The sequence below is a fragment of the Mycteria americana genome, chromosome 7 (genome assembly GCF_035582795.1).
Source record: "Mycteria americana isolate JAX WOST 10 ecotype Jacksonville Zoo and Gardens chromosome 7, USCA_MyAme_1.0, whole genome shotgun sequence".
NCBI lineage: Eukaryota > Metazoa > Chordata > Aves > Ciconiiformes > Ciconiidae > Mycteria > Mycteria americana.
In genome coordinates, this window is record NC_134371.1 from 21,300,949 (window position 1) to 21,328,580 (window position 27,632).

Sequence of the window (27,632 nt, forward strand, 5' to 3'; positions counted from 1 at the left end):
CAAGGACCGACCTCAGCTCCCCAACTCACCCTCCCTGCTGCTTTCCACACCACCTCCTGCATCCCCAGGGGGCCGCTGCCCCGGGACTGCTCGCAGGAGCTGTGTCACTCCCCAGGGCCCAGCTCCCTCCAAGCCATCCTGGTGGTCCCCTCTCTCCCAAGCCCAGTGGTTTCCACGCAAGCACAAACACTGTCCTTGTCCCCTGCTTGCTTATTTTCCAGCCTCTCCACCCCTCCATGCCACCATTCCCGAGGCTGGTGCCTGGGTCTCAGCATCACTTCTAGACCAAGGAAGACCTTCCACGTGCCTCTCAAACATGCACAAAGCCCTTCACCAGGCAGACCTGGTGAAAATGGACTGCCTCTATTGAGTCAAGTCGGGAACAGATCCACAGCTCTGTCCAAAAGGATATCTGCTTGCAACAGCGAGGAAAAAAAATGCTCGGTGCACCAACCCTTTGGTTACCACCACCCACTGGAAACAAACCTAGCAGCGGTACCTTCCTCAAAAGCTCTACCTGACCATGGAGGGTTTGTTATGGTTATTAAAAAGCCTTTGCTAAATAAAGGTCTAGGAGAACAGGACTGCATGGCTGTAACAGCCTTACCTACACTCAACTAGAGGTTTTCATGAAAAACTTTTTCAAGCAGGCAGACCGAGACTGAACTTAATTCCCACATCACCTCCAGTCCTTGATTTCTCACTCCAACTATCTGTCTCTTTGTGGACTTTGCCCTCCTCGACACTACACATCTTGTGAACTGCTATTAGCTTGCACAGGTATAGTGCGAGACCAAAATTACCAATTACAGCTTTTCTCTCAAAAGGACACAGATTTTTCTGGATGTGGGGAGACAAACTACTCTCTGCATGCACACCTAGGGTAATTTTGAACTACCTTGCTCAGACGACCCTGGAGCCTCCAGCTGTGTCCCACCTCTCAAACAACCCTGGGTGAATACTCGGGCCCTTTAAATGCTTCCAGTTGCTCTGCTGAGGATCACGTGCAGGCGGATTCCCGGAGCCACCTAAAACACTCCACTCCCACAACTCACCCCCCCGGGAGGCTTCAGCATAAGCAAATCCACAACTGAACTTCAGTCCTGACGGCAACTCAGGCGCTTCTGTGCACGAGTGTGTTTCTGAAAAGTACACGAGGGCACACAGACCATTAGGAAAGACACATCATGACCTGGAAGAAACCAGTTTCCAAGGTAAGTGTTTAACAGACCGCTGAGGCAGCCAAGATTGCTCATGAAGCGCAAGGCCTGAGGGTATGGCTTCAGTTTGGCTCAAGCAGATTTAACGCTGGGCTGCTAATAAAAACAGACTGTTCATCTCCAAAATGTAATCCAGCTCTTTCCCTCCATTGTACCAACACAGGAGTGCCTGTGTGGCTAGGAAGGAGTCAGATTAGCTTGCTGATCCAGTTTAAACCCTCTCCTTCTCAGGGCAGAAGGGTGGATTTTCCTTTGTATCAACTTCGGTACTTACTTGAGCCTAGGGCGAGTCATTGCAGGCACCTAAATCAACAGAAAATTAGCACTACAAAAGAAGTTATTCTTCTGCTATCTCAAACTGGGTAACCATGAATGGACAGGCGTTAATGCCACGGCAAAGAGGGAACACACAGCTGGAGGAGGAGAGGGAAGGAGCCTGGCAGTCATGCTGTAAATCAAACCTCCACTCGGCTGTGGGAGAACCAAGATCAGCATAGACCAATACACAAAACACCTTGTGACTTGGTCATCACCAGTACCCTGTGGGATCAGAGAAGAGCTGTGATCTGGAGGATTAACCTTCAGCTCTCACTACTAATGATCTCTCTGCTTGCTTTTTTTGGAGCTCACCCTTGGTGGTTTCAAGTGCTATAGCCTAAATACCTTTAAAATTTGGATGTAGGCTATTAAATATTGCTATAAATACAAAGGGGTTTAATTTATGTCCTTCACATCTCAACACTACATTTGTAACATGATACTCGGATTTCCTTAGGAGGTAGCCAGAAGGCATGTTATTAGGATAAATATATTACTATGTACTTGTAGACACCAAGATACTACAACGGTAGAAATTACACTTACCAAAGAAGTCCTTTACCCTAAAGAAAGACTTTCTACTTTATTAACTAAATCTTGAAACAAAGGAAATAGTTTTATTATCTAGAAAAGTTTGCAAAACATTAACATTTTCTTTTCCTCTTAGTAGGCCCATTTACACCAATGTGAAAAAAAAATCACACCTAATGGTGGCAGACAACAGGGAGACAAATGTGGTAGCATAGAACTAATTTAGATAGAAGCAACTGACATTTCTTGAGGGCAAAGACCTGCGCTTTCTCTTAAATAGATCCTTGGCATATCCAGTTATTTTAAAACGGTAATGGTCAGTTTGCCATCAACCTCTTCTACATACTTCCATGCCCCACCTGTATGAAATATCACCGCATGTTGCAGGAGAGTGAGAGGCTCAGGTTCATAAATCTATCTTCTGCTTTCTAACAAAACAAAAACAGTAATATTTATGAGGACCTGAAAGCTAAAGTGACAATCACAAAGTAGAGAAACAGCTTTATTTTTCCCAAAAAAATATGAGACTTTCAATGCACAGTCTGACTGCATGGGCTGCAAACCGAAGTTTAAAGCTTTGCTACAGGTGAAAAGTAAAACTAAAATGGGTTCAGCAGTAATTCAGAAGCAATGCTTAAACAGGCACTCCTAAAGCTACCATTACCTACAACACAAATGCCCTTCCAAGATACTAAAATCAGCCAAAACCGCAAACCCTGGTGCAATTCTGCATCTTAGAAATTTCCCTATTCAAAACATTTTAAAACTTATTTTCCTTAAATAAGTTGATTTTTTAACTTATACAAGACAGATTAAATATTTAATGGATTAATACATCTTCTATTAGTAAGAGTAATAAAACACAGCTCTGAGGTAATAATTGTTGTCCGCAAACCTGAAAGCACTTCCCAAGAAGTTAACATCACTGTTACTACTAATACAGAGAATAAAACAGTATGATAAAAAATAGTATTCAAAGTCATTCAATAAACTAATGGCTATGCCAGGAAGACAATCCAGTGCTGCTACGTCTTTGTCCCTTTTTCTTCCCACTACGTAATACTGCTTCACGGCAAACAACTGTCTTACTCGTTTCGGGCACTTTGATTTATCAGATATTGTCAATACATTGCTTCCATTCCTTCTCATAAGCAGTATTAGAGCATTTAAGAGATTTATTTAATGCCAAACTAAATTAAACGTTTTCACGTTTGTGTCAGAGAAACAAAGAAATTAATGGATAAAGCACCTTACTACTGGAGAAGACCTCAGAGTAACTTTGGTATCTGTAAATTAACCATCAGAGACAAAATCACCAATTTCCCAAGTATACTGTTAGATTTTTAAACCACAGATACTAATTAAACATGGAAGAGCACTTAAACAAGAACAGAAATACCACTACACACACAGTATGAAAAAAGTCTGCATAAAAAAAACTCCAAAAGCCTCACCATTACCTCCAACCTTTGGCTACTGGAGAAGTGGAGCAACAGCCCGGTTATCGCTGCCAGTTTATCACAGCCCAAGTTCCTACAATCATTTTCCAAATGTTTAAGGCAATCCTCCTAAGTACTTCCACTGGGAGGCAGACTCTGCTTTCCATTTGAATGGAAGGGAACAACCAGAATGGTTTGATATGGCATTTTCTACTACAAAATACAGCCTTAGATCAGTTCTCTAATTTCTGGGAAATCTGAAATGCTAAGGAATGAACAGATTTTGTTTGTTTGTTTCTTCGAAATCAAAGCAGAAATAGATGTTCTGTTGCCCTATATTCAATCTGGTTGTGTGCTGTATTCTAGTCATGTATTTGTCAGATCAGAACAAAAATCTAACATAACAATACCCAATATTTTTAGCAGTAAAGGTGCTTTTGTTTTTTTCTCTAGCAGAAGCTATACGTGCATAAAAATGTTCTCATTTACTTTTAGATGAATTAGAGTTCATGTAGTATGACAGTAAAAATTATTACCCATTATTACCACCTTATATTCATTTTTCAAAAAATACCAGGTGGCCAGCTCCAAAATCTGGTAAGCCCATGTATTTTGTCTTTGCCTTCTTTCTGTAACATTTCTTCTGTATTTGATAGGCTTTTGTTAGGGATAAGCTTAAGCCAGAACCTCTTTAAAGAGCAAGCAGCAGATGAATACACTCAAGTAACAAAGCAAATCTGAGAGAACAAAATTATTATATAGGCTTCAGAAGAAAAAGTAAAGGACTTATTCAAGTCTTTAAAGAAGTTCCTCACAAGAAAAACATCAGCCAGATGAACAATACTTTCAAGAGGAATTTTATAATACATTTCAAAGGAATAAGGACACGCACAGTGTGATCAAAGCTATCAAAGTGATAGTGTGGAATGTTTCACCACTTAATTTGAAAGGCTGAGCTGTTGACATTTTCAATAAACTTTCTCTTTTGAAGGATAAATACATTTTCAGGTTCCAACTGCTTGGGGTTTGGTGGGGGTTTTTTTGTTGTTGTTGTTTGGTTTCTTGGTTTTGGTTGTTGGTTTGGTTTTTTTTTTTAAACAACATTGTGTCTAGTCACCTACAGGGATTTACTACCAAAAAAAAAATGTAATGAAGAAGTTTCCACAGGAACATCTGCTTTTCTCCTCCACCACTTTCCACTGTGGTGACTGCATCTCCAGAACAGGAGCAATCCCTCTCCTCTGGCCAGTGATGGAAGTCACAAGTCCCTCAGAGGGGACTGCCACCTTTTCAGGGAAAGACTACTGTTCCCAAGCCCACGTGCATGCTCCAGACTGTGTTTTGCAACATTCACTATCAATATAATGAAGAGATTCCCCTCCAAGCCACACAGCAAAAAAGCAACAGGAATGCAATTTATAAAAATCACACACCTGGGAAGCGTTGCCTCAAGGCAACACTTGCACAAGACTCACTGGGTGTTTTATACCTCATGAAGTGAGCCTCTCCACAACAACTAAGACAGACATATCGAAAGCACTACTTCTCCAGCAACTATATAAATGCAGAAAATAACTTGTGGAGCTTTTCCTGAGCACAAATAGAAAGGGAGAAATGAAATTCGCTCAAAGATCTGTGAATATGCAATTTTCAAGTACACTTTTAGTAATCTTACCTCTGCCACAAGTTATAAATCTATGCTCAAAAGCATAGTCTTCTGTTTCTTAGACTGCTTACATTAGTATCTGTGAAATCCCACCACCTAAATACACAGGTTTACAGATGATTACCCTTGACTCCTAAACTGTTTTAACAGAAATACTTTGTTTAAGATTAGGTATATTTGAACATATACCCCAATTGTACTGCAATGCACAGAAACTGCCTTCCTCCTAGTATTTTTCAGAACCTAACACTAAAAAATTACTTGGCTTATTTAACTCCAGATTTCAAAAAGGCTCAAACTAAACCAAACTGTAATTTATAAGACACTAGGAATGCTGCACACACAGTCAATCAGGAGAAACAGGACTTAAACAACTGTTTCCTATGGATATAAGCATGACACTATAAACACCAAGTTGCCAAATGGAATGTCATCTGGAAGCCACTTACTTAGGAACTTTTCCGCCTTTGTCACAGATGCACAGTCCTGTTCTCTGCAACATCAAAGCTGGCCAAAATGGTTCCTGAACTAAGCACTTTATGAAGTCCAGGGAAGGCTACCACAGAAGCAGGTTTCAGCTGCTACTGCTTCAACCTCATTCCCCCATGTATTTATGGGCAGACAGCACTCTTTTCTTTGCACTCAAAAAGTGTGGGGGGGGGTGACCCACAGGGAGTCACACAAAAGCTTAAGTTACAGAAAGACTAGCAGGCTGTTTTACTGCAAACCACTTTATATAAGGTTTATATTTCTCTTGGCTGCTCTGAAATTCTAGGGGCAGTGGAGAATACAGTATTATAAAAGAAAGAAATAGTAAAGGAAAAAGAGAATATTTCAAATTCAGTGTTTTTCTAAAGAGCTACTTTATCTAGGTTTTATCTCTATACTGCTTGGGGAAATGACTCCTTTGTTCAAAATCCAGCACTGGAATTTATTTAAGAACTGCATAAGGATGACCACCCTGCTCATTTGAGTTATCATCCTATTTTCTCACCTTAGAAGGAACAGAGTATCAGGACAACCTCTCTCCTCCATCACCCTGGAACGAATATCCTTTTCTCTCTTTTTATTCTTCTCTCTCTTTTCGTAAGCAAAGCAAGGCAGGATCAGTTATGAACATGCCCAACAATTGCATAACATGAAACAAACGTAAAACAAGAACTCATTAAATCAGAGGCCATTTTATTCTATGTGAAGAAGCATTAAAGAAGCACGGTCCTCAGCTCCAAGTCCTTATGTGTCACCCTTAAAAATAAAACTTACAAACGCTGGTGTTGAAAATCAGAGGACAACATCCAGTGCCTACAGATATGGACTGAGGGGGATGAAGGTGATGAGGTAGCTAAGTCCTCACAGAAGGTAATTCAAGCCAGTAGTTCAGAATCAGTGTACAAATACTACGTACAAATACGTAGGTAGATTAAGTTTTTGGCAGAAGGGAATCCTGTTTTTCTATTCTGGGAAAACAAACACACCCTTAGACTCTGATTATGTAAACCTGACCAAATTATTGAAGTACCTGGCTGGGTAAAGCCTTCACCGCTAAGTTTTTAAAACAAGAACATTGATCTTTTTAAAAAAGAAAGGTGCCATAGTACCGACAGCATTTGCAGGAATTTAGTGAATATTCTCAGGCAAAATTATTTTGCCTGTGTTATACAGATGGTCACATTGGATTAATACAAGTTGACAAATCAGAAGTCCAGAATAAACTATTAAATATTTCTAGAAGAAGAATATAAATTAAAAAATTAATTTGTTTCATAAGCCACTAACATTTCAAAAACCAAAAGAATTACGTCTTGCATTTTAAAAAAATCCCCAAAAATATCATGAAAGATTAAGCTAAGTATGTAATTAAAATATATACAACTTCAACCACTGTACTCTTAGACTGTTATCTTAGATGTATACGCATCTACGGATGCATAGGGGAAAAAAAAAGTCAGGCTAGCAGATCTCTCCATTCTTTCACACCCTGGACCTGGCCACAATTGCATATGTGAATGCGTAACACACGATGTGGACAGAGTTGGTTTTGGTTGTTTGTTTTGTTGTTTTGGTTGTTTTTTTTTTTTAAGTAAAACTTATTTTATTGGTAAATGACAGATTTTTGAAAACAAAAGTTGTCACAAGTTTCTTTATGAATGTCTATTTTAGTTAGCATTCCTTATCAAAAACCCTCATACCACCTTCCAACACCCACTAACAGCCTTGGCTTTGTGGCTAGGACACTCACACACTAGGCTTACAGACCTGCTATGCTTGATTGGGAAGTGGATTTGTACTTTGTTCTTGAAAGTATTGGATGTTATCAGGTTATGCTATTTGTGCAGATTGTAAGAGAACCAGATAAAAAACTCCATAAGCATCTTCCCCCTCAAGGAGGGGGGCGGGGGAGGATCTACACAGTTACCAGCACTGCAGAACTGGAAAATATTTTCTAGGCATCTCAAAGCTGTCCATTAGGAAAATCATTTCTCTATTCACAGCTTCCCTAGAACAATACAGTGCAGCAATACTTCATCAGAACAATTAAACCGCAGCTAAAAATGACTGACAAGCCCTGGAAACAGAACCTTCCGAGCAGTTTGTGGACTTACTGCTGTGGAACAGACTGAACCCATATTTTGCCATATAGACAATCAAGTTCCCTGCCCAAGCATTACTGGGACCACTGTCTCCCTCCTATGCCTGTTGCCTTACCTCTCTCCTCTTCAGCACTCACCAAACATAAATCCTTACAAAATCTGCAGACAAAAAAAAGCAGATGCATCTCTACATAACCACTTAAATCCTCATGCAAAGCTGTCACTTCCTGCTTCTCCCATTCCCTCCTGCCTTTCTCCATACCCACACACTTAAAACACAGACTACAGACATCCTCTTTACCAAATACAAGTTACACACACATCTAACTTTTAAAAACTAACCATAGATGCTCCACTTTCCACATTTTTCATAGGCTCTCACAGAATGAGACTATAAACTTTGATTTTAATAACTGTTTGGTGAAACAACTGCAGACCATGCTCCACTGTTTCACAGACTATATTCTGATACTGTCTTAAAACTTTGATTGGTAGAAATCATACTGTATGTCCAAACCAATAAACCTTATGTCATCATGCACACTGATGTATGATACTGCACTAAGTGCTCTGAATTCTTCTGGTCAAGACGCAAAGAACCCATGCAAAACCTTCCTGCAGGTGGTCAAGGTTTCTCATGTGTCTCAGTAGTCAACCTGAACAAAATGAGGCACGTTCCACACCCTGTCCTGGTCAACAGTAAGGGAAAGGCAGAAAAGTCTTTCCTCTAAAGATGCAGAAAAACTGTTTTTACATAGTTTTCAGTAGTTTCCATAGTTTTCATATGGAAAACTCCTCCATAGTTTTCAGTTCCCAGTATCCTTATGAGTTTATCACAGGAGGAGAGAATTCTACACGGACAGTAACGTAACATGGCAAATAGATGGGGAACTAGACCTGACAGTGCAGTACTGTGCACTGCTACTCTGCCACTTAATCTTCAGCAAGCCACTTCTAATCTTTATTATCAATTTTCCCCTTCCAGGTCTCATACTGGTTTCATCTAGTAAACACAAGCATTCAGGGTAAGGATGATATTTACACAGTACCTAAAAAACCAAAGCACTAGGTTTCCAATTTTTCAGTGAAATGGGAAAAGGCTTGCAGTTTGTTATTGCTGTTTTCCACTATCAACAGTGAAAATCCGTAAATCAGTAACTTTCAATAATCCTATCTTCCCTGCTTTTCAGGAAACCCATAAAACTGAGAAGCCAGCTTGTCCCATTTCAGATATTGTAATTAACTAGCACATCTTCGTAATTAACAAGACTCACGACCACTGAGAGAAACATGACTTCCCAATGCACACGTGTTGACAAACTGCCACCGCTGCCACCTCCTCCTACGGGATTACAGGCACTGGGTCAGCACCTTGACTTCCCATGAGCTGCAGGCTCTCTTAAGGTTAGTAATTCCTTCCCAAGGGTCAGTAAAGACTGTTGCAAGTTTTGAAACAGGCTGATTCTAAAACCATTTTGGATTTTGAACAACTTTTCTCTAATTGATTTAGAAGGTAACATAGAATAAGATTTGAGCTTCCTTCAGAGAGCAGCACTTTCCCCCCTCCCCTATAGTCCTGGATTTAGTAATAACCATTCAGGAGGTATGATTAGGATATGGCCTTGTCCCGGTAATTTCCTTCAACATCCTCAAAATCATTAGAACCCAAACTGTATCTCGAAGCAGAGTACTGAAACCTTCAAGAGCCCTTCAGGCCTTACTACATGGCAAACCCTGATGTAGATCAGGATCTCGAGATGAAGAGCAGTTCTTCCAACTCTAACTGCATAACTAAACAAAGTCCTGCCATTTGAGAGCTGCATAAGATTGGCTTGAGTGCTTGCTATATTCCTTCAAGTATGGTGAGTAAACCTGCACTGCCAAACCGCATGCAGTCCTAAATAAGCTGGCTCAGAAACTTCCACTGCGACTGCTCCATGGGTAGAAACTAAATAGAGCCACGGGATAATTCAGGTGGGAAATTACCTCAGGGGGCCTCTGGTTCAACCTCCAACTCAAAGCAGGGTCAACCCATGAGATCACACTTGCCTTCTCAGGGCTTTATTCAGTTGGATTTTGAAAACCTCCATGGAAGGAGACTGCACAACCTCTCAGGGCAGCAAGTGCCACTGCTTGACTGACCTCAGGGTGAAAAATGCCTTATAGACATGGACCCTTCTGACTTCAATTCACGCCTGCTGTCTCTTGTCCTCCCACCACGCACCAGAGTGAAGAACCTGGCTTCACACTCTTGAAAACCTCCCCATAGGTGCTGGAAGGGCCCCCCAAGCCTTCCCTTCTCCAGGCCCATCAACAGGCACAGTTCCTCTGCCTCTCCTCACAAGGTAAAAGCTCACACCTCAAGACAATCTTGGTAGCTCTCCACTGAACTCACCCCAGTTTATCAACATTTCCCTTGTCCTGGGGGGCTGTACAACTGGATGCTGTATTCTGGATGTGGTCTAACGAGTGCCGAGCGGAAAGGGATAATCGCTTCATTTGACCTACTGGCTGTGCTCCTGTTAATACAGGGCACATAGCTGCCTCGTGCTCGGCTTGCTGTCCACCACAACCCGCAGGGCATTCTCGGCAGAGCTGTTCCCCAGCCACGCTGGCCCCAGGCTGTGCTGGTGCAAGGGGTCACTCCTGCCAGGAAACAAAGCCAGGAAGCCCCCACCCTTAAACAGCTGTTTAAATGGTAAATTTGCTTAGTAATCAGCAGCAGATGAAATGGATAGAAATTGAAGCCAAGTCTTCTTAGTGTTAATACACCTTACTTAGTAGTACTAAGTCGCATCTTAGGGCCATATTCAGATGGCCTAAATTCCACATAAATCCTTCTGCCTCCCATTTCTTATTAGCTGGCTTTCAAGCAGCTCCCCATTCAGCATCTTATGTAAATTCTCCAAATTGCTCTCCAAAACCACCTAGATTTCTCCACTGACTGAGAAAAGGGGCTTCAGTGGAATTCAGGCCACCTACACTTAGTCTGTAAGGTCTGGTAACATTGCAGCATCAGACTGCATTATTCGTTTGGTTTTATCACCATGGCAGTCTAAGTAGCAGCTTGTTTGTCAGGGCAGGTTTTAGTTTAGTTACTCTTCCACTGGAACATACGTTTTTAAAGAAAATGTAGATTTCTAAATAATTCGGGATCCAGTTCTTCCTGCTACCTTCTGGAAATTTACCCGATAGCTGGATCTCCTTGAACAAGAATGCTTTATCCATAGTTCTCTTGTATTTTGTCCAGAGCCCTGTGTGCTGCTTTGTTCCAGATGTCTTGATGATTCACTGATAAAAATTTGGTCTTTAATACGATTGTGGCTCAAACCATTCACTGGTCTACAGAAAGGGGGACTAAAAGTCCTACATGGGCACTAAATGTGGACTAGGGGAATCAATGGCTTAAATGCTCACTGGCTCAGCAAGAAATACTATTCTGATTTTCTTAGGCTTCAGGCTGAACCAGATCTCTTGACTGGAGAAATTATTTCTCATAGGCATTTCTCATTATGATTTTATAAGTGTCACAAATTGCAAAGTTACACGTAGCAGCATACTCAGCCCAACAAGCTCTACTCAGTGGTCTTACGTAATCAGGATCCTCCAAGCAAGAGAGATGGAGTGGGGAAGACGGGAACTACCCATCAGCACTTCTGAAAAGAGGAACTAGATTCAACACACCACAGTCCTGACACCTCACTTCAGGACATTAATAGTGCTTTTGTCAAAGCCCCAGAGCACTCCAGATGCTCACGTATGGACAGCCTACCCTTGTCCACAGCTGTAAGCTAGATGTCTCTCCAAATACCACAGTACACCAACAGATACACGACTGTGAAATCACAGAATAATATTGAGGCTGAGGTTTATCATCTTCACAATTACTTTGAGTGGAATGGGACACTTGGAGATGGCACAACTTTCAGAACCGAGTGACAGCTTATTGAGAACCAAACAGGCTATTTTAGAATAAATTTGGTAGGTTTCCTTCTCTACAAGGGATTCTGTTTCCATTAGTAAGAAGCCTGCTTTCCTAACCAGCCAGTAGGGACTGGATCCATACCACAGGCTGAACGTGTTACATGTTTCAGAAGTCTTGACCACCTCGATCAGCAGATCCATCAGATTCACTCGAGTTTGTCAGCCAGCCATCAAAACTGAACAGACAAAGCATGAAATTTGGACCTACCTCCTGTTTCTAGGGACTAACAATAACAAACATGCTGAACAACTACAAAGAAAATTATTCTTTCAGTCACAATGTTTAGCTTCAACCATTCCTGAAGCATAAATCCACAGGACAAGGAGGAATCACCAGGCTTAACAACACCTTTCCTTAATTTTTCAAAGCACACAGGACAGGCAAATACAATGAGATGTGCTTGCTCCCTCAGTGGTGCAGATGGTTATGAGTATAAAGTCTTATGAGTGCACCCAGATTATTATCTTTCTCTTAGGACATAATTAAGACCTGATAACACATCTACCATTTCTGACTTTTACTTTTTACCCCCAGGAAAAAAAAAAAAACATATGCCACAGTGAATTTTTGCACAATAAGATGCTAAGTCCACTCTGGAGAAAGACTATTTCTACACCAGAATGTAACCAGACAAAAGTCCCATTAAGCCTTTTTGGTTTCATTCTGTGCTTTTTCTTTACATGATGCTTAGAACAATATAATAAAAGAACTTCATGTCAACTCAAATATTCCTTAAGACTTCCATAATATTCTAAAATATTTTGAGTAAAAATGAGTGCCCTTACCCTTAATAAACTTTTAAAAGTACTCAAAATCATTTATCATTGGTTTTGCTCTTTTTTTACAAATCCTGTATTGATAACAGCACTTTTAAGTTTAGAGAGTGAAGCTATTTAAATACAAAAATTGCACAGTTGGCGTTATCAAATCCATTTCATAGGCCAAAAAAAGCCACGTTCTAGAATCTGGTACTTCTAAACAAAAGGCAGTACTTTTCATTTAAAAAAAATTATATACCAGTTGTTGTACATAGTTATTACATGTTTTGTGGGGGTTATTTCTTCAGCAAGTTAAATGAAATCTAGCAGTGCTCATAAACTACCTTACAACTATTTTTATTCAAGTCACCGTTTTAATTTTTCTGAAGGTTACTGTTTGCTTATTTCCCAAAGATTTTGCATGGGTCCCACAAACTGAACCTCATGCTGTTTATGGAACTATCTGAAATAATCTTTTAACGTTTGCTCCTCTCCCAATACACTTCAAGTGAAGAATGTTCTTCTGCTACCTTTCCCGAGCAAGTCCACGAAGGGAACGTACCTCAGCACTAAATCTAGCATCAAACCCCTAGAAATCAGAATGAAAATAGTAAAATATGACCGGAAACTCTGATCCGTACCTCCTTCAACTGTGCTGGTTTCGCATTACACGCACTTACAGACCATAAACTGCACGTCGAGACTGAAGACTACGCACAAACGCCCATTCGGTAGCAAAACCCAAAATCTGGGATATTCCAATTAAGCGGCTGGGACACGGCGTCCCCCGACGCTGCACCGGCGGGCGGTTACCTGCCGGGAGGGCCGAGGCCGCGGCGGGCAGCCCTCTCGCCCCAGCCCCGGCTGGCTGGGTGACTCACGGGCGTGCTTTCTCCACCTCCTCGTACATAAGAGCCAAAAGACAAAGAAAAGCAGAAGAAAAAAGCGCCTATTATTGCCTATTATTTCACTAATTAGCCGGCAAGCCGCTCCCGTGCGCCCCGGCGCCCTGCGAGGGCGGTAATCACCTCACAGCGGCAAGCGAGGCCGACCGGCCGCCGCAGGGGGACCCGGCGGTGCGCAGCCGGGCCGCCCCTCACCGCAAGTCGGGCCGAGGGCGGCTCTCGCTGCCCCCCCTCCCCCCCCCTTCCCCACCCCGCCGGGGCCCCTTCAGCACCACCGCGGCCCGGATGACCCCGCGGAGGCGGCAGGAGGCCACCCCGCCCCGGCTTGCGGCCCCGGGAGGCCCGGCGGAGCGCCGCCCGCCCGCCCGTTCCGGCGGCCCCGCACCACAACGGGGCCGGGCGCGCTCCCGGCGGCGCAGGGCCACGCAGCCACCCCCCGCGCCGGCCTCCCCACGCCACACAGCCCCGCACTCACCGGGCCCCGGCGCAGAGGACGCCCGCGGCCGGCGCCCGCACGCTGCCGGCCGCCTCTATCCGCCCCGGCGCGGCCGCTCCTGCCGCCGCGGCCCGAGTGCGCGCCCCCGGCCGCGCCGCGCCGCGCCAGTGGCTGGGCTCAGCGGCGGCTCGGCAGCCCGCCGCCGCCGGGCGCCCTCATTCTGTATGCGGCACGGCACCTCCTGGTTGGCCAGAGCGGGGTGGCGCGCGGGGCCGGGCTCCCGAGGAATGGTGAGGGGGGAGCCCACGCCGGACCGGGGTTACTACAGGTCACCCGCGGCGGTGGGCGGGGCGAGGGTACGGGGCCGACCATTGGGGCGGGGAGGGGCCCGCCCCCTGTGCCGGGCCGCGTCATCCGCGGCACCCTTCCGCGCTTCAGCCCCACTGCGCCTGCGCGGCTGCCGCCTCGCTCTCCCGCAGATGTGAGGCGAGGGGCAGCGGGGGGGCAGTTGCCCCGCGGAGTGGCTGTGCGGCGGCCACTGGGGCTCGGCACGGCGAGCCCTGGGCGGGGGCTGCCGGGATCACCGCAATTGGAAATCACCTGGCCTCCTCCTACCTGAATCTGGGTGTTCTTCATCTCTATTAAAACGCCTGTTAGTTACGTCTAGTCCGCCATTAATTTCATTACTTTGAGGCGAGCTCCACAGTGATGGGTAACTGCAGAAACGTCGGGATTATGTAAAAAGTTAATTTTGCCCTGGGTGCAGGAATATGCACTGTTACCTGATTTTGGCTGGAGCCCTGATGCACATTAATACATATTTTTTTTACCAGCCTCGTGATTGACTTACTTTTATGTAAAGTGTTGAAGTTCTAGAGCCTCGTGACTGACTTATTTTTATGTCAAGTGTTGAATTTCTAGAGCTCCTTCTGAAGAGTCAGTCAGAATTGCAGCAGTGGCGGGCGGCCAGAGGCGTGTGCCTGGGCTGTGAGCGGGGCCCCCCTGGCAGTACAAGGTCGGACCCCATCTGCTGCAGGCACCGGGGAGCTCCAGGGAGCTCCGGAGGACGCAGGCCGCGGTGCGGCAACGCGCCAGAGAGCCGGTCCCTACCGCTACCCCTGCATGCTGGGGAGAGCTGTCTTCCTCCGCCTGCCCAGCTGCTTGCGTCATTGTTTTAAAATGCTGCAAGAACTTCAGAGTTTGAGGTTGCCGTTAAGGTTTGAGGTTTTAAATGAAGGTTTAATTAGTGGCAGTTGCTGCAGAGGCTTGTGACGTGGATCTCTGCTGACAGAACTGAACAAAGACCGCTCATTTCACATCGACTGTCATCAAAGCTGGCATCACTTGGAGCAAGTTTTTGGTTAGTACTGCTCGAAGCTAGGTTCCTATTTAACAATTACTGAGGACCTCTTTTATCAATACTGACTCATCCAGATGCTGCAAATGTTCCTTCAGAATTAAAGGTTTTAATTTAACCAGCATAATGCAATACTGAAAGACAAAATAAATGAGCACCTGCCAAAGATAAGTAAAATTAAAAAAACATGTGAAGAAGGTTTCAAAGCCCAGAGGAAAGATTTAATTACAGCGGGTTGTGTGGTTGTATCTGCAGTGGTGGCAGTCACCATTGCCAGAAGGGCTAGGTTTGTTTTCCTCCCTACGTACAGGTCAAGCGCTCCTCTCGCACAGCCCTTAGGGCTGAACAGCCCAGCGATCTGAACTGCACGGTGCAAGGAAGGGGAGAGTAAGTTGCAATGCTAAGGGCAGTAGTCTGAACGCAACCTTACGTACATCAGGCAGTGAGTTACTTTGTACCACTTATAAACTATGCAGCTGACCACCACACATGGTGTATGTCCCACAAACGGCCCTTCCTCCTTTCCCCTCACAGATAACGACGTTTCAGAGGAAGAAGCACTGTTTACATCTATGGTCATCTGCAGAGCCCTCGAGTGGGGCTGACTCTTACTAAAAGCAAATTAACAGGGTACGTACTTCTAATCCAAAGACCGACTAAATCCGTCACCTCAGTCACTGGAAAAAATGCTTCCAAGTGTTTAGAACTGGAGCAGAAGAGATGTCCGCTGACAGTTCTGAAAAGCAGGAAAATGTTATCCACAGGAGTTATCTGAGCTTGTTATCCACAGGAGTTATCTGAGCTATAAAGGTCATGAGCTACCCAAGCAAGAGTGATGCTAACTGAGATATGGGTAGGAGTATGGAGAGGTTATGTTTAAAACAGTTTCACACCCACAGGAAAAAAGTGAAAAAGGATAAGCAGATTTGGAAGGGGGAGAAACTCATTTTTCAAAGATGGAAAATGTAGGTGTTTCTGCAACAGGAGGGAATTGAGGTGGCTTTCTGCCAAAGGATTCACTTACATCAGTAGAGACAGAGTAAACTTAATAAATACAATGTGAATATTAGCACAAGGAAAGGAGTCCTAGATTTGTGCCATGCAATCTTTCACATTTCATTCAAGGCAAGGAAGGCTCAGGATAAAACTACAAAAGCGATTTTACATAAAGGAGGATGGGAGATAAAGCACCAGACAGCACAGAGCTCATCTGCTCAGCATCAGATCTCATGTTGAACTCCCTGTTCTCTTGTTTGTTCCCAGGTAATCACCAGCGGCTGAGCAGTAAAATACCTTGGCAAAAGTCTCCCTTTGAGAAATGCATGGAACCCACAACTTGACATTAAATGTGACCCTTATTAAACTGCTAGATCTGAGTTTTATGAGCAGGAGATTCCAAAGAAACTTTAACTCCAAATATGGATTTGTTGTAAACTTTGTATTTCAGCCTTACCTTTATTACAGGGTGCATCAATGTGCACGTTTTAAGTTTGCCTGAACTTTTGAGTTATTTGAAATCCAAAAGCTAACTGTGTAACTAGCTATATTTATTCCAAATAGACACAGTTATTGGCTGTATCCCTAATAGTCTTCAGGGTAAATGAGGAGTTCATGATGACATACCACCCCAGCAAGATGTTTTTTGAAAAATTGTAAAGCCTTTGGTGTTGATGTGCCCTGGTTCTTACTGACACTGTCTGGAGTGAGCTAACAGCCATGTTATCCAAACTAGTACTCCATGCCTGTTACTGAGGAGCTTGCAAGCTTGTTACAGACACCAAAGCCGCTGAAATACTTTCATTGCCCTGCAAATACCAACCCACCAAGCCCACCAGGATCTTCCTGTGTGCTGGACCACGAGTCAGACATTCATCACAGAGCATTTATGTCCCAAAAAAGCTGCCCAGTGCATTCCATATCTGAAGATAACTTAGGTAGGAGTAAGCCATTCCAATAACAACAAAAATACTGAGAACTAACTAGTAAATCCCAACAGGTTTTGAAGCTTTCATTCATTAGTGTTTAAACCAATTTCTAAGGAGTTATGATTAAAAAGACTAAACTGTGTCCAATCCATTAGTCTACAATTTATTCCATTTTCCCCTGTACTGTTTGGTGCTGGCGGCTGCTGGAGACGGTACCCCAGGCTGCCAGGGATAGCCTGGTCCCTGGCAATCCCTGTGGCTCCTACTTCAGCTGAGCATCAGTTTTCTTGTATGAGTCTATGCTGAGCATCCCATAAGGAAACCAAAGAATTTGGGGATTTATAGTAGACACAATAGTCAGCTATAAAATGATTGATAACCTATGTTTATAATTGGAAATTTAAACTCCACAAGACACATACACTAGTGACTGTGGGAGACGGTGACCTTTCCTATACAAGCTACGCACATTGATAGGAAATGACAAGTTAAAATAGTAGCTGGTTTATATTTTAAATAAAAGGCACAATAGCACAATTAAAGGCAGGAAAGAAGTTCTTATATCACCCTAGAGCGTTCAGGCAGGGAAGGAGTAGCTGTGAAAACATTCATGGCTCCTACTAACTACATTCATGTATTCACAAATACTTGTTTATTTTTTTTTAATTTCTGGAAGGAAAAGCTCATTAACTATTCTCACTTTCCCTTTTAAAAAGTTTCAGGCATCCAGTCAAGGGGAAGAAAAAACACTGCCATATGTTTTGATCAGCAACAGAGAGTGAATGGCAAGTAGTAAATAGCAGGGAAGATTGCAAGTGATCTTATGAAAATACTGATTTGGAAGTACAGTCAACTGACTCACCAGGAAAGAGAACAGAAAGCCAATGTTATATTTGGCCATTTCTAACTAATATCCAGGGGGAATTCATAAAAACAAAACTACGAGCCACACTGAAAGAGGAACATCTATGAATGGGTAAATATGTGTGGAAGGTTGGCATTAATATTTGATGAGCAGGCTGCTGCCTGCTGATACTTGGGAAGAAGCTAGAGGGGGAAAAAAACCCAACAGTGTCATAGATATAACAGATGTGAGAGCTTTTAGCTAAAAATCCCTGGAGGGTCACAAACAAAATTAAGTGCTTCAAGAAGGTACATATGGTTAAACTAAAACCAAATTGACTTCTTATGTGAAATAACAGAGACAATTAAAGAAGGGCTTGGGTAGGACAAAGCTCGTGGTCTGGCTAGAATATATTTCATTGTAGCCTTCAAACTTGTGAAAAATAAATGACTCTATGATTAGCAAACTTTCTCCATGACTCATTAAATAAGTGAATGCTGCAAATTAATACAGTATTACTCTAAATTAAATGAATTTTAACTAAAAAGAAGATAACATTTTTAAACTGTTTGATTAGAACTTACTTTGCTTTAGCTACAAAAAATAACCAGTTCAACAAAGGGACTCATATCCCTGGACGTTTTTAATTAAACAACCAAACTGGCGTTGTAATGTTCTATTTCTAAAGACATCCTGGTAGTGTGGCATTTTCAATGCCCTCTTCAAACGTAGAGAGGGCTGAGCTAATACTGAAGGGGCAGGGAGAGCCAGCTGGGATGCGGGTGCTGGCAGCAGAAACAGCTTGTGTTCCCGAAGTGATCATTCCCAGAACTGTTAATTTTGGGGTGTTGTTTTAAAAGATGGAAAAACATCTCTACAGCAAGCAGCATGAGGTTTCAACGCTAAATAGTACACATACATATAGTCTCCACGTACATGTCAGTACATTTGACTAATTTTTATCCATGAAGCTTTTTGTTTCCAAATAAAGGAACAAATGAATAAGTTGCTAAGATTAAATTGGAAAGCAGCAAACTCTGGCAACATGCCCCAAATGATTAATTATTTAGTAGAACATTTGGTAATATGGGCATGCCCAGAGCCACTTTTCACAGAGAGAGATTGATGACATTAATAATAAGGTCATCAAGGGTATAGTGTAAAATTTATCACCACTTGACACAGTTCAGCTTTGTCAATGCTTGAGTACTTCTCTAAATTCCTCTCTTGTATTTTCTCATACCACAGATACGTTGCCAACCTACCGCCATAAATCAGAGTGCCATTCAGGTATTAACAGTATGATAACTTCCCCCAAACTAAAATTTCCAACTCGAGGGAAAGCATGTAAATGGATTTATGGGTTAGGATCTGTAAAACAAGCTGCAAGGCACACTGCAACACTGCCGCACCCTGGAACCGCCACGCTATGAGAAATTGTGTCGCCCATGGAAAATCAGAGACAGGATTAAAAATAGAATTTATTTCTGCTCTTGAACTTTCTTGCTCAAAAGCTGCCTGTCATTTTCTAGGCCAACGAAACGTTACAGTGGAGCTGACAGCGTCAAAGGCAGCCAAGAGGAATCAAAAGCATCAAAGAATGAACAGTGACCCGAGGTGATCCCTATGGGCTCCAAAGACAGTGATGTCCTCAGCAACCAGTGTCTTACAATACAATTTAATAATCAAATAGACCATAAAAACATCCAAGCCCAGGTCCAAGTCCATGTCTGAGCCCTCCACACTGCTTGTACACCAGTGGCCACCCAGGCCAGGCTCCCTGGCACCTCGCTGTGCGCCTGGGCTTTGCTCCATGGGCACGGATGCTTTGGGCATGCTGCAGCCCAGTCCACCCACACACCTTCCAGCCTTGGCTCTCCTGGGCACACCACAGATTTAAGATTGCTTCTTCATTAAAGCACCACCGGCCACAGAGCCCTTTTGCTTTTTAGACCACCATAGTAAGACTCACCACATTTGTCTGGATTACCCTGTGTCCACCTGATATTTGAGAAGGAAGAAGGAAAAAAACCACTTCCCAGGACAGACTTTCTTTCTTCTGCAATTCTGAATAAATAAACACAGTAAAGAAGTAGTGTTACAGATAGAGCCGGTAGTTATAAACCCTGTAATGTGACAGTGAGTGGCTAAAGCAATCCAAGAGCACTTTCCTGCTGTAGCAGATGAATGCTGCAAAGGCTTCTGATAGATTGCTTTTATTTAATGGGTTTTGTTTAGTCAACTACTGTGCAAAGTTTTCATAAAACAAAACCATTTTACAGTCTAAGGCTTCAACCAGGAACCAAACGTGGCCAAGGGTTTCCAAAACAGAAGCTTAAATTCGGGCTTTTGTGCGAGTTGGATGTTTGCGGTTATTTGAGAAAATTGAGGTAAACTACCGAGTATTTGGCCGTTTGGGAAACACCATGACATAATTAGGTGCCTGAATGTAGCCGAGACATCTTCTGGGAAAAAGTCCCCCATTTACCTGTCTCCTGTGCAAACCAAATTCATGGTGGAACTTCTCCCTCACATTTGCAATAAGCTTTTTTGTCTTGAGAGGGTCTAAGGTTGTTTAACAATTTCATGAAATTAGTCACTACTACCCCATCACATTTGTATAACATTACTTCCAACATTTAAATCTGAGAATCCTAACCAGCAGGAAAAGTTCCAAGCTGAGAAGCAGCGAGAGGGTGAATGAATGCATTTTCTTTCTCTGGGATATTAGGTAGAGATAAATAACAAAGATGCTTCAGAGCAGACCAAATTTCAGACTGTCCTGGTTTCAGCTGGGATAGAGTTAATTTTCTTCCTAGTAGCTGGCATAGTGCTATGTTTTGGATTTAGGATGAGAATAATGTTGATAACACACTGATGTTTTAGTTGTTGCTAAGCAGTGCTTACACTAGTCCGGGACTTTTCAGCTTCCCATGCTCTGCCAGGTGCACAAGAAGCTGGGAGGGGGCACAGCCAGGAGAGCTGACCCAGACTGGCCAAAGGGCTATCCCAGACCATATGGCATCGTGCGCAGTATAGAAACTGGGGGGAGTTGGCCAGGGGCAGCGATCGCTGCTTGGGGACTGGCTGGGCATCAGTTGGCAGGCGGTGAGCGGTTGCATCACTTTTTTTCCCTGGGTTTTGTTCTCTCTCTCTCCTGTTGTTTTCATTACAATTTTTTTTTCAATTATTAAACTGTTCTTATCTCAGCCCACGAGTTCTCTTACTTTTGCTCTTCCGATTCTCTCCCCCATCCCACCAGGGGGGAGGGTGAGCGAGCGGCTGTGTGGGGCTTAGTTGCCGACTGAAGCTAAACCATGACACAGACACAAAGTTGTGACTAAGTGTAACAGTACTGAATTAATTTATACTGAACTTGGTTATACTGGAAATTAATACAGAATTATAAAGGTAGGAGTGAAACGATTTGGAGTCTTGCCTAAACTATGGAGAAAGCTGTGAAATCGTTCAAGCAATGGATGCATACAGTGCAGGTTCATCAGAAGATGAACCTTTAACTATAGAGAAATTATTCCTGGAAAAAAACAAAGGCGACTTCTGTATACAAACAGGCAGTTGCACTGTCTATCTTGTGATGTGTAAGAACCAAAAGTATAGAGTATATTTTGAAAAAGAAAGCTATTGCAGTAAGTCCCAGGTCTGGTGTGTAAAAATCAAGTGTTTTGTGACTCACAGACACCAAGGTGCTGTTGATCAATACACTGAGAGTCTGATTATTCAAACTGCATTATGAATTCATACATGAAATTGATTTTGAATCTGGGGCTGTTTGAATCTTAACACCTGCTTCTGATTTCATTTTGGCATAACAAATCAATCATTTTAATACCCGTGAAATTTAGTCTGCAAAAATTAAGTTCATTGAACACACTTGGGTTTCCTTTGTAGTGCAGTACAGCAATGCTTCGATAAAATTGAGAAGCTTCAAAAGAATGTCTTTCAGTGTGCTTTGTATATGAGGGAGCAACTCCTTTCCGCCTGCCAGAGATATGGAAAGGAAGCCATCCTGCTGATTTCACTAAGCTGAAATAGTGAATCCTTCAAAAAGTTAGGGATATAGCTTTGTAGGCCATGCTGATCACTGCCAGGCTGTCTGCTGCTTGACACCTGCAAGGCAATGGTTTGTTGTATTTAGTGCAGATTGTCCATCTCACTTCTGTAGAGCGCTTTGGAGACACTGCAGCTACGCAGCAGCGGAATAGTAGACCCGAGACATGCTGGTAGTGGATGGAAGGGGAAAAAAAGGTAACTGTTTCCTTAAAGCCTCATTTATGACATTTGTACATGTGTAAAAACAGGGATTATTCAGGGGCTTATACATCCTTGGGTTCTTCTGGGCAATGCTGAGCAGAATGTCAGATCTGCTCAATTATACATCTACATTGTTCCTTACTGATTGCATCAGACAATCCATACAACCTACTGCTCAAGGGAACCTTTGCTCTTCAAGTTACCCCTCCGTAATGATAAGAGGAGGTTTATTTAAGTTTTGACTGAGGGACATACTCCTTTGCTGCATAGCAATTACTTAGATATTGAAAATCTGGTATCAGAAACAGCAGGCAATGAAACAGAGCTTCGCTAGCAGCTAGATTTTATATGCCTAATAAAAAGTAATTGCCAAATTCAATACATTTTAAGGCTATCTCACTGCAAGACCAGAGAAAGGGATCACTGGTTTAAAAACAAAGAAAAATAAATTCTAAATCAAATACTAATGTACTTAAACACACACTAACATTCTAGTCTGTGTTATAAAAGCATATTAGAAAACATATTAGAAAGCATAAAAAGCATATAGAAAGCATTAGAAAGCATATAGACCTGAGCACTCACAGTAACAAGTAAAATCAGAAAATATACAGAGAATAAAAAGAAAATATGCAGACAATAAAGACGGGAGGATTTAAGAGAAAGGTCTCATTCACGAATTCATAGCTGAAGGTGGAATAATGCAAGTATGATTTTAAAATCCTCCTACATCTTGGCATTATTCTGAAGTAAATCAAAGAAGGCATAAATAACCAAAGACAGTGTGATCTCTTTGACGATTAAAGTGATACAACACCGAGTTCAGATATAGGGTGGTTTGGCTTTAGGGAAAATAGGCCGGTAATATTTGGGAGCACATGGAGCATTCATCCTCACCTGACACAGGAGAGGTCTAAGGATTAGAAGGATTAAGATTAAGGAAGACAGTTCATGCGTGAGGAAGACTACATCCATGCTTGCTTAGCCGCACATAAAGAGGACATCTGTGTACCGGGATCTGCATCAATGCAAAATGGTTGCTTGATCAGCTAATGGATCATATGCAGGTTCTTCAAAACACTGCATTCTGTACCTCTTCTCTCCTCTGAAATTTCTAAGACATGAGTATTTCTAAGAAATGAAAGTAGAATATATGCAAATGCCTATAAAAATTAGAAACAACAAATACTTTGTATGTGCAGTGAATATTTTTAAGGGATTGTTCCCCTAAATCTTTCCCTTAGGAGACCAAAACTCTATTACATTTGCAGGAGAACATCATAATTCAAAGAAGTCTTAAGTCCTGAAAGGGTGATCCATCTTAAACACGAGCAGTATTTCCTCCTGCATACTGTATGCTGGACCTTTCTGGAGACGGCCCATGCCAAGAAGTTCTAATCCCAGTCCAAATATCCATTACCATTGGCAAGAAGACAACGAACATGAATTTATCCTCTCAAACCATAAATAACTCACAAAATACATTTTGGGCTGGTCTTTGCTAGCCAATTAAGCATAAGAAGGACACAATATGCTCAGTACTCAGTGCGGACAAGGACCATTGCATTCCTGTGCAGCCAGCTGTCAACTGACAACACAATAGTGCAGGTATTCACAGAGACCTCCTATAAACAAACAAACAAAAAAAGCATGTTTTTAATATATTAAGCTTTCATGCTTATGCCAGCTTGGGAAAAAATGGTCATACTTTAGCTAGTGATCACCTAGTTACTCACTGTAAAATTTTTAAACTGTATCTGCACTTTGTTTAGTGTTACTTGGGTTGTTTTTAAAGGCATTTTGTCTCATCTGTTTCTCTAGTTGAGACAAAAGCCTGGAATTTTAAATCATAGTCATTAGCACAGCTCACCAAGGTCATGTTCTCAAATAACCTGTTTTGCTCCTGGGAGACAGTTCTGAGAGCTCAATTGCACATACTGAGTCAGCTCCCTTTTCTTCCAGAACAGGATGTTAACAGAGGCAACAGCATTATTTTTGCTTGTAGTAAGGTATTGCTCTTTACCATGGGAGGCTTTGGCAATAATTGCTTCTTATGTAAACAAGTAGAAATGAATGATGTTTTCTGGAGGCCTAAATAAAAGTCTTGTTAATTTATTGAAAATATGCATAGATGTAAAACCTTGTGCCTGATAAATACTAAGTCATTATACACTTACTGTTCTATTGCATCTCTGAAGTTAAAGCAATAAGAGCAATTAGTTTTGTAGTACGCTGATGTGCTAGAACTATCTGCAAACTATAGGGCTGGTTTAGCATACAGTATTCTTAGAATAAATTAGAGCACTATTTTTTCAAGATTTTAAGTCTGTAATAGACAACTAGACTACTCTGGTGATACTGTAATTAACAGTGATGTAAATGTAATAGTGAATAATGAATGTAGTTACTGAAAGTATATTGTGGAATGTCTAATCAATGTGTGTAATCTGGCTGCCTTTAGGATATGATCAGCTAGAAGAACTGTCATTAGGTGTCATTTGCTCTGTTCCTGATGAGGCAAAGAAAGCGTGATACAAACCATTGAGAACTAATATTTATTAAGAAACTTATTTTAAAAAGCTTTAAACTCTCCTTATTAGCTCCTTACTTTTCTTGTGCAAGGGATACCAGATTTTATAGCACTATTAAGTTTCCTCTGACTATCTCAAAGAACAAAACTCCTGGAAAAAAAGATGCTTAACTGATCCATCTTTATTTCTATCTTTACCAGTTTGCAATACCAATTCATGAAGCCCTTTATAATTTTTTATTACTCCATCCATCTCCTCCTCTGAAGGTAATGTGTAATGACTGAAGATCAACATCATAGTCATTACACCATGAAAAGAGCAGTTATTTTTTAAGCGAGGAAAAAATCCAGCTTGCAGTTTGATTTTAGAAGTTGACTAGTACTATTCTGCAAACATACAAAGAATCGTGCATTGTGGAACAGATTACACCCCATCACCCTTATTTAATAGTTTGATGTTATATTTAGTAATATTTTTTGCCTGGAGGAATACTAAATAGCCACACTCTTAATTCTAAGGCACCAAACGATCTCCCAACCTGCTGAAAAACACTGCTCCCAAAGCGCTTCTAGCCCTCACAGTCAGCCTTGGGGGAACCTGTGGTTTTCCTACGTTTCATTTACCAGAGTCAAGTACAAAAGAAAAACTAGTCTTCATCTAAAAAAACCCCAGCAAATAAGACATCAGTGCTTGTATAAACAAAGCCTGAAATCTTGACAGGCTCCGAATCCAGAGTGCAGAGGATGCAATCTTAGATTTGCTATTAACATTTTTTAGATTTTCTGTGGCGCAAGTAAAGATTTTTTTAAAAATTTAGGCTTACAATGTGGCTTTTGAGAGACACTTATTGCCTACAGAACCCAGTCCTTGATTTAGGAAATATATATATGCTATGATATCATGGGAATTGGCTAACAGAAGTCCCAGAGAAGTCATGTCTGAAGTGCCATCTGCGGAGCAGCCCAGCTGTGCCCAGCTGGCAATGCAGGCAGGAGAACTGCCACTGCCATTTCAAGAAAAGGTGCTACATTTCAACAACAGCTCTTTTAACAGAGCACAGCAAAACTGGTACCAAGGCAGGAGAGGCCAACACACAGGTAATCCTCCTGTTTAACTAAACCTTCAGGGTCTCCTGAAAACTCCGATTTTTCCCCTCCTGCAAGAACTGTAGTCCTCATGAACAACTTTATCTGGAGCAGGCTGTTTCCAGGACATAACTCAAATGCTCCAACTCAGCTGCTGTAACCCTTGCTCTCCATCACCTTTGCCCTTTTTCTTTGTCTTCATCGCTTGTTGTGGTACATGGAACATAGCCCTTGTTCTTACAGCAGTTACACTAGACTAGGATCAAAGTTTAGAGGCTGGCAAATTAGCGTAGGAGACTCCAGCCACAAGGAAAAGGCCTTTTCATACTTGAAAAACAACTTGCATGCTTCTGCTGCCATGTAACTAAAACCATAGTTATGGTTAGACACATGATGATGAGTAACAAGGATACAGATTACTAGCTCTTGAGTGCATGGAGATGTGTTCACGCCATCCGAAATGCTGACAGTGCCAGGATTCATCACTTGCTTTTAGTGACACCTCCCCCTACGTCCTTTTATTTTCCATCATGAGCTAAAATTTCAAAATGTGACAGTAAGAGCTAGTTATGGATGTCCTGAGCTGACAAACAAGTGGTTATCCACCGAAAACCGGATATATTTAAAAAACAATGGGAAGCTCATGCATCCATATCCCATCTCACCGGCACTAATTGTGGTAATAGCCCCTCTTCATGACACGTTTAACGATCACCTCTCAACGGCTGCATTCCCTGCCCCTCAGCTCGGCTAACCCGTAACTGACCGCTTGTGCTGAAATGAGACAGGGAGGGGAGTTAAAACCGAGTCCGGTTCTCCAGCTCTTGGTGGCTCAGAGCAGCTCTTGCTGTTGGTTTTCATTCCGTCCTTCAACAGGGGACGGAAAAGATGGGATAGTGGGCCTGTGATGTCATTCTCAGTGGTAATTCTGGGACCTGCAGCCGGCGTTGGCAGGAGGACAATTCTCACTGGCATCAGTGAAGGCACTGCTGCTCCCCAAAGCCAGTTATTTTAAGTCACATCTAAACAAGGAATTATCAGCTTAAGATCAGCCTTTCTCCCCTGCAGCAGGTTCAATTAGATGCAATACTTGGTAACTAAAAAGCAAAATTATATCCCTCGCTTGAGCCAGACTCCTGCTGGCTTCGGTGGGCATTGGCTCCTGCTGAAGTGAAGAATTCACAGCCTGGCCGTAGGTATGTGGGTAAATACCTGGGAGGGTGACGTGCCCTGTGTGCCTCTTTGCATAGCTGGATCCCAGCCACGGAGGCACAGCAGCCTCGTTTCAGACACTACTCTGCCTGCTAATCGCTGACATCCTTGCCTGCAGGAGGGCAGGTGACTCCGCACCACTTCTTGTACCACCTGCCTGGCACCACCTTGCTTTCTGGTGGTAGTTATTTGCCGCCTCTCTAGCTCATCCCCTGAGCAAAAATAAACACACACACCAACAAAAACTATCACCGGACTCTTTACACTTCACAGCCTGCCCCATGCATGCTCATTTCCCTCCTTAGTGTCCATACCCTGCATTTTCAGTGGGTATTTGCTGCTCCAGCCATTGTGTATTTAGTGGCAGCATATCTGCGCCAGCAGTTTGCATCAGGTACACTGCTATAATCCAAGCAGAGGCTAAAAGCCCATTGCAGGCAAGGTCTTAGAAACATGAAGAGGCTTGCAATAAGGAAAACTGAAACAAAAATGCTCTTAACACATCTGTGGTTTTTTTCTATGAAGCTCTTTTATGGTTTGGTTTTTTTAATCCATCA

The 27,632-nt window shown here is 42.6% G+C and overlaps 1 protein-coding gene across 10 annotated transcripts in view; it reads right to left on the reverse strand.

Moving 5' to 3' along the window:
- Nucleotides 1-14,120, reverse strand: part of ACSL3 (acyl-CoA synthetase long chain family member 3) — a 52,178-nt gene extending 38,058 nt beyond the window's left edge. Inside the window, exons 1-3 of one of the 10 annotated variants that reach the window (XM_075507356.1) lie at nt 13,889-14,112; nt 13,150-13,409; nt 1,056-1,142 (exon numbers count right to left, since the gene is read on the reverse strand). The gene's annotated coding sequence lies outside the window, so the exon portion shown is untranslated. Of the gene's footprint in view, nt 1-1,055; nt 1,143-13,149; nt 13,410-13,888 lie in introns of all 10 variants that reach the window. The other 9 variants (XM_075507362.1, XM_075507360.1, XM_075507359.1 and 6 more) reach the window with 9 other exon arrangements.
- Between the last annotated feature and the right edge of the window lie 13,512 nt (nt 14,121-27,632).